The sequence below is a fragment of the Balaenoptera acutorostrata genome, chromosome 2 (assembly GCF_949987535.1).
Source record: "Balaenoptera acutorostrata chromosome 2, mBalAcu1.1, whole genome shotgun sequence".
In the NCBI taxonomy this organism is placed as follows: domain Eukaryota; kingdom Metazoa; phylum Chordata; class Mammalia; order Artiodactyla; family Balaenopteridae; genus Balaenoptera; species Balaenoptera acutorostrata.
Genome location: NC_080065.1, coordinates 155,301,282 through 155,307,674, shown reverse-complemented (window position 1 = coordinate 155,307,674; position 6,393 = coordinate 155,301,282). Strand labels below are relative to the sequence as shown.

General features: G+C 36.6%; 1 pseudogene; it reads left to right on the top strand.

Annotated features, from left to right (window-relative positions):
* Positions 1-5,581: 5,581 nt before the first annotated feature.
* LOC103012369 (COMM domain-containing protein 2-like) lies at positions 5,582-6,179 on the top strand (annotated as a pseudogene).
* The last annotated feature ends 214 nt before the right edge of the window (positions 6,180-6,393 follow it).

Genomic DNA, 6,393 nt, shown 5'->3' with positions numbered 1-6,393 from the left:
GCTGGCTGAATGGATACAAAAACAAGACCCATACATATGCTGTCTACAAGAGACCCACTTCAGACCTAGGGACACATACAGACTGAAAGTGAGGGGATGGAAAAAGATATTCCATGCAAATGGAAATCAAAAGAAAGCTGGAGTAGCAATTCTCATATCAGACAAAATAGACTTTAAAATAAAGACTATTACAAGAGACAAAGAAGGACACTATATAATGATCAAGGGATCGATCCAAGAGGAAGGTATAACAATTGTAAATATTTATGCACCCAACATAGGAGCACCTCAATACATAAGGCAAATACTAACAGCCATGAAAGGGGAAATTGACAGCAACACAATCATAGTAGGGGACTTTAACACCCCACTTTCACCAATGGACAGATCATCCAAAATGAAAATAAATAAGGAAACACAAGCTTTAAATGATACATTAAACAATATGGACTTAATTGATATTTATAGGACATTCCACCCAAAAACAACAGAATACACATTTTTCTCAAGTGCTCATGGAACATTCTCCAGGATAGATCATATCTTGGGTCACAAATCAAGCCTTGGTAAATTTAAGAAAATTGAAATCGTATCAAGTATCTTTTCCGACCACAATGCTATGAGACTAGATATCAATTACGGGAAAAGATCTGTAAAAAATACAAACACATGGAGGCTACACAATACATTACTTAATAACGAAGTGATTACTGAAGAAATCAAAGGGGAAATCAAAAAATACCTAGAAACAAATGACAATGGAGACACGACGACCCAAAACCTATGGGACACAGCAAAAGCAGTGCTAAGAGGGAAGTTTATAGCAATACAAGCCTACCTCAAGAAACAGGAAACATCTCGAATAAACAACCTAACCTTGCACCTAAAGCAATTAGAGAAAGAAGAACAAAAAAACCCCAAAGCCAGCAGAAGGAAAGAAATTATAAAGATCAGGTCAGAAATCAATGAAAAAGAAATGAAGGAAACAATAGCAAAAATCAATGAAACTAAAAGCTGGTTCTTTGAGAAGATAAACAAAATTGATAAACCATTAGCCAGACTCATCAAGAGAAAAAGGGAGAAGACTCAGATCAATAGAATTAGAAATGAAAAAGGAGAAGTAACCACTGACACTGCAGAAATACAAAAGATCATGAGAGATTACTACAAGCAACTATATGCCAATAAAATGGACAACCTGGAAGAAATGGACAGATTCTTAGAAATGCACAAACTGCCGAGACTGAACCAGGAAGAAATAGAAAATATGAACAGACCAATCACAAGCACTGAAATTGAAACTGTGATTAAAAACCTTCCAACAAACAAAAGCCCAGGACCAGATGGCTTCACAGGCGAATTCTATCAAACATTTAGAGAAGAGCTAACACCTATCCTTCTCAAACTCTTCCAAAATATTGCAGAGGGAGGAACACTCCCAAACTCATTCTACGAGGCCACCATCACCCTGATACCAAAACCAGACAAAGATGTCACAAAGAAAGAAAACTACAGGCCAATATCACTGATGAACATAGATGCAAAAGTCCTCAACAAAATACTAGCAAACAGAATCCAACAGCACATTAAAAGGATCATACACCATGATCAAGTGGGGTTTATCCCAGGAATGCAAGGATTCTTCAATATACGCAAATCAATCAATGTGATACACCATATTAACAAATTGAAGGAGAAAAACCATATGATCATCTCAATAGATGCAGAGAAAGCTTTTGACAAAATTCAACACCCATTTATGATAAAAGCCCTGCAGAAAGTAGGCATAGAGGGAACTTTCCTCAACATAATAAAGGCCATATATGACAAACCCACAGCCAACATTGTCCTCAATGGTGAAAAACTGAAACCATTTCCACTAAGATCAGGAACAAGACAAGGTTGCCCACTCTCACCACTATTATTCAACATAGTTCTGGAAGTCCTAGCCACAGCAATCAGAGAAGACAAAGAAATAAAAGGAATCCAAATCGGAAAAGAAGAAGTAAAGCTGTCACTATTTGCAGATGACATGATACTATACATAGAGAATCCTAAAGAGGCTACCAGAAAACTCCTAGAGCTAATCAATGAATTTGGTAAAGTAGCAGGATACAAAATTAATGCACAGAAATCTCTTGCATTTCTATACACTAATGACGAAAAATCTGAAAGTGAAATTAAGAAAACACTCCCATTTACCATTGCAACAAAAAGAATAAAATATCTAGGAATAAACCTACCTAAGGAGACAAAAGACCTGTATGCAGAAAATTATAAGACACTGATGAAAGAAATTAAAGATGATACAAATAGATGGAGAGATATACCATGTTCCTGGATTGGAAGAATCAACATTGTGAAAATGTCTCTACTACCCAAAGCAATCTACAGATTCAATGCAATCCCTATCAAACTACCACTGGCATTTTTCACAGAACTAGAACAAAAAATTTCACAATTTGTATGGAAACACAAAAGACCCCGAATAGCCAAAGCAATCTTGAGAACGAAAAATGGAGCTGGGGGAATCAGGCTCCCTGACTTCAGACTATATTACAAAGCTTCAGTAATCAAGACAGTTTGGTATTGGCACAAAAACAGAAATATAGATCAATGGAACAGGATAGAAAGCCCAGAGATAAACCCACACACATATGGTCAACTTATCTTTGATAAAGGAGGCAAGCATATACAGTGGAGAAAAGACAGCCTCTTCAATAAGTGGTGCTGGGAAAATTGGACAGGAACATGTAAAAGTATGAAATTAGAACACTCCCTGACACCATGCACAAAAATAAACTCAAAATGGATTAAAGACCTAAGTGTAAGGGCAGACACTATCAAACTCTTAGAGGAAAACATAGGCAGAACACTCTATGACATACATCACAGCAAGATTCTTTTTGACCCAGCTCCCAGAGAAATGGAAATAAGTACACAAATAAACAAATGGGACCTAATGAAACTGAAAAGCTTTTGCACAGCAAAGGAAACCATAAACAAGACCAAAAGACAACCCTCAGAATGGGAGAAAATATTTGCAAATGAAGCAACTGACAAAGGATTAATCTCCAAGATTTACAAGCAGCTCATGCAGCTCAATAACAAAAAAACGAACAACCCAATCCAAAAATGGGCAGAAGATCTAAATAGACATTTCTCCAAAGAAGATATACAGATGGCCTACAGACACATGAAAGAATGCTCAACATCATTAATCATTAGAGAAATGCAAATCAAAACTACAATGAGATATCATCTCACACCGGTCAGAATGGCCATCATCAAAAAATCTAGAAACAATAAATGCTGGAGAGGGTGTGGAGGAAAGGGAACACTCTTGCACTGTTGGTGGGAATGTAAATTGATACAGCCACTATGGAGAACAGTATGGAGGTTCCTTAAAAAACTACAAATAGAACTACCATACGACCCAGCAATCCCACTACTGGGCATATACCCTGAGAAAACCATAGGTCAAAAAGAGTCATGTACCAAAATGTTCATTGCAGCTCTATTTACAATAGCCAGGACATGGAAGCAACCTAAATGTCCATCGACAGATGAATGGATAAAGAAGACGTGGCACATATATACAATGGAATATTACTCAGCCATAAAAAGAAATGAAATGGAGGTATTTGTAATGAGGTGGATGGAGTTAGAGTCTGTCATACAGAGTGAAGTAAGTCAGAAAGAGAAAAACAAATACAGTATGCTAACACATATATATGGAATCTAAGGGAAAAAAAAAAAAAAGGCCATGAAGAACCTAGTGGCAAGACGGGAATAAAGACACAGACCTACTAGAGAATGGACTTGAGGATATGGGGAGGGGGTGGGGTGAGATGTGACAGGGTAAGAGAGTGTCATGGACATATATACACTACCAAATGTAAAATAGATAGCTAGTGGGAAGCAGCCGCATAGCACAGGGAGATCAGCTCGGTGCTTTGTGACCACCTAGAGGGGTGGGATGGGGAGGGTGGGAGGGAGGGAGATGCAAGAGGGAAGAGAAATGGGAACATATTGTATATGTATAACAGATTCACTTTGTTATAAAGCAGATGCTAACACACTATTGTAAGGCAATTATACTTCAATAAAGATGTTTGAAAAAAAAAAAAAGAATACAGACTTCACAGAATTAATTCTGAAATGTTACTAAGTGAACAGCAACAATGAGAAACTCTGGGAGGAGAGTAGTATCTGATTTCCAGAGTTGTTACATATCTTATTTTAAATGTTCAGTTTTCCACAAAATTATAATATATGCAAAGAAACAGGAAAGTACAGCTCATATACAAGAAAAAAAGAAGTCAATACAAACTGTCCCTGAGGAATCTCAGACATTGGGCTTACTGGATAAATACCTTAAAGCAGCTACTATAAAAAGTTCAAAGAAATAAAAGAAGCCGTGTAAAAAGTAAACTATAAAAATGATATTTCCAAAATAAAGAATATCCATATAGAGGTAGAAATTAATTTAAAAAATAAAAATCCTGGAGTTGAAAAATAAAATAACTTAAATGAAAAATTCAGTAGAGGAGCTCAAGAGCATATTTCAGCCAGCAAAAGAAAGAATCAGTAAACTTGAAGATACATCAATTAAGATTAACTATTTTGAGGAACAGAAAGGAAAAAGAATGAAGAAAAATGAACAGAGCCTCAGAATCTTGTAGGAAACATCAAACCTACCAATATACATGTAATGGGAATCCTAGAAGGAGAGGAGAAAGAGAAAGGGGAAGAAAGAATATTTGAATAAACAATAGCCAAAATCTCAAATTTGGTGAAAACCATTAATCTACATATTCAAGAGGCTCAATGAATCCAAGTAGGAAAACCTCAAAGAGATATACACCTAAATATATCATAGTGAAACTATTGAAAGACAAAGAGAAAATCTTGAAAGTAGCAAGAGAAAAACAACCAATCATGTTCTAGAGATCTTCAGTAATAATTAAAACTGATTTCTCTTCAGAATTTTGGAGGCCAGAAAGCAGTGAGATGACATATTCAAAGTGTCAAAACAAAGACTATCTATTAGGAAATCTATAAGCAGAAAATTATCCTTCAGTAACAGAGGAGAAATTAAGTAATTCTCAGAAAAATAAAAACAGAGAATTTATTACTAGCAGACCTGCCCTACAAGAAATACTAAAGGAAGTCCTTCAGGCTGAAATAAAAGGACACTAGACAGTAAACTGAATTCACAAGATTTAGAGAGCACCAGTAAAGGTAACTGCATAGTTACCATTTACATAGATAAATATTATATAAAAGAAAGTATAAATGAATTTTTGTTTCTAACTCTTTTTTTCTATTATCTGATTTTAAAAACACTGCATAAAGCAATAATTATAAAACTATTGATGGGCTTATAATGTGTAAACATGTGATTTGTATGGCAATAATAGCATGAAGAAGGGGAAAGGAATTTTATTTATTTGAGCAGTTTTTTCATATACTATTGAAAATAAGTTGGTATTAATCTGAACTAAATTGTTTTAAGTTAAGATGCCAGGGCAACCACTAACTTAAAAAAAATAAGGATGAAATCGGCCACCCGGTGAAGATGCCACTGGACCTGTCGGAGGAACACAAGGAGCACCTGGCCGTCCTGCCTCAAGTGGACAGCACGGTGGTCTCTGAGTTTGGGCGAATTGTGGTGGAGTTCCCGAGGTGAGGCTCGAACTGCAAGATCTACGAAGGTGCTGCGAGAAAGCTCAGCGTGAGTAGTGACACTGTCCAACATGGTGTGGAAGAATTAATATACCTCCTCCCTGAAAATTCAAAGCTTATGATTTCTGAACTGGATTTCCAAGACTGTTTTTGTTCTGGGATTCTCTGAAGAATTGAACAAACTCTTGCTTCAGCTTTATCTGGACAACAGAAAGGAGATCAGAACTATCCTGAGTGAATCAGCACCAGACCTCCCCAGTTACCACAGCCCTTGAATGGCGACTGGATGTACAGCTTGCAAGCAGAAGCCTCAGGCAACAGATTAAACCAACAGCGGCTATAAAGCTACACCTTAATAGAATGGAGATCATAACACCCAAGTTCTGCAGACACACCCAGCCACCCTGCTCCATTTGGTTCAGCAATTGGAGCAAGCCTTGAAGGAGATGAAAACAGACCACCGTAGGAGAGCTGCGCGCAATATCAAGTAGTCCCAGTTTTAAGCTTTTCTTCCCTTTGAATTGCTTGTGAATTGATGATATGTAGCAGTTACTTTTCAAAATTAATTCTTTTGATAGTGATAAATACATAGAGATTTCATAAAATTTCTTTTCCTATGTCAAGAAATTGAGGTCATGATCAAAGGCTAAGTAAAGTTCCTTTCCTGGTGCTAAATGTCTTCAGCTTCTTGACAATTAAGATGTA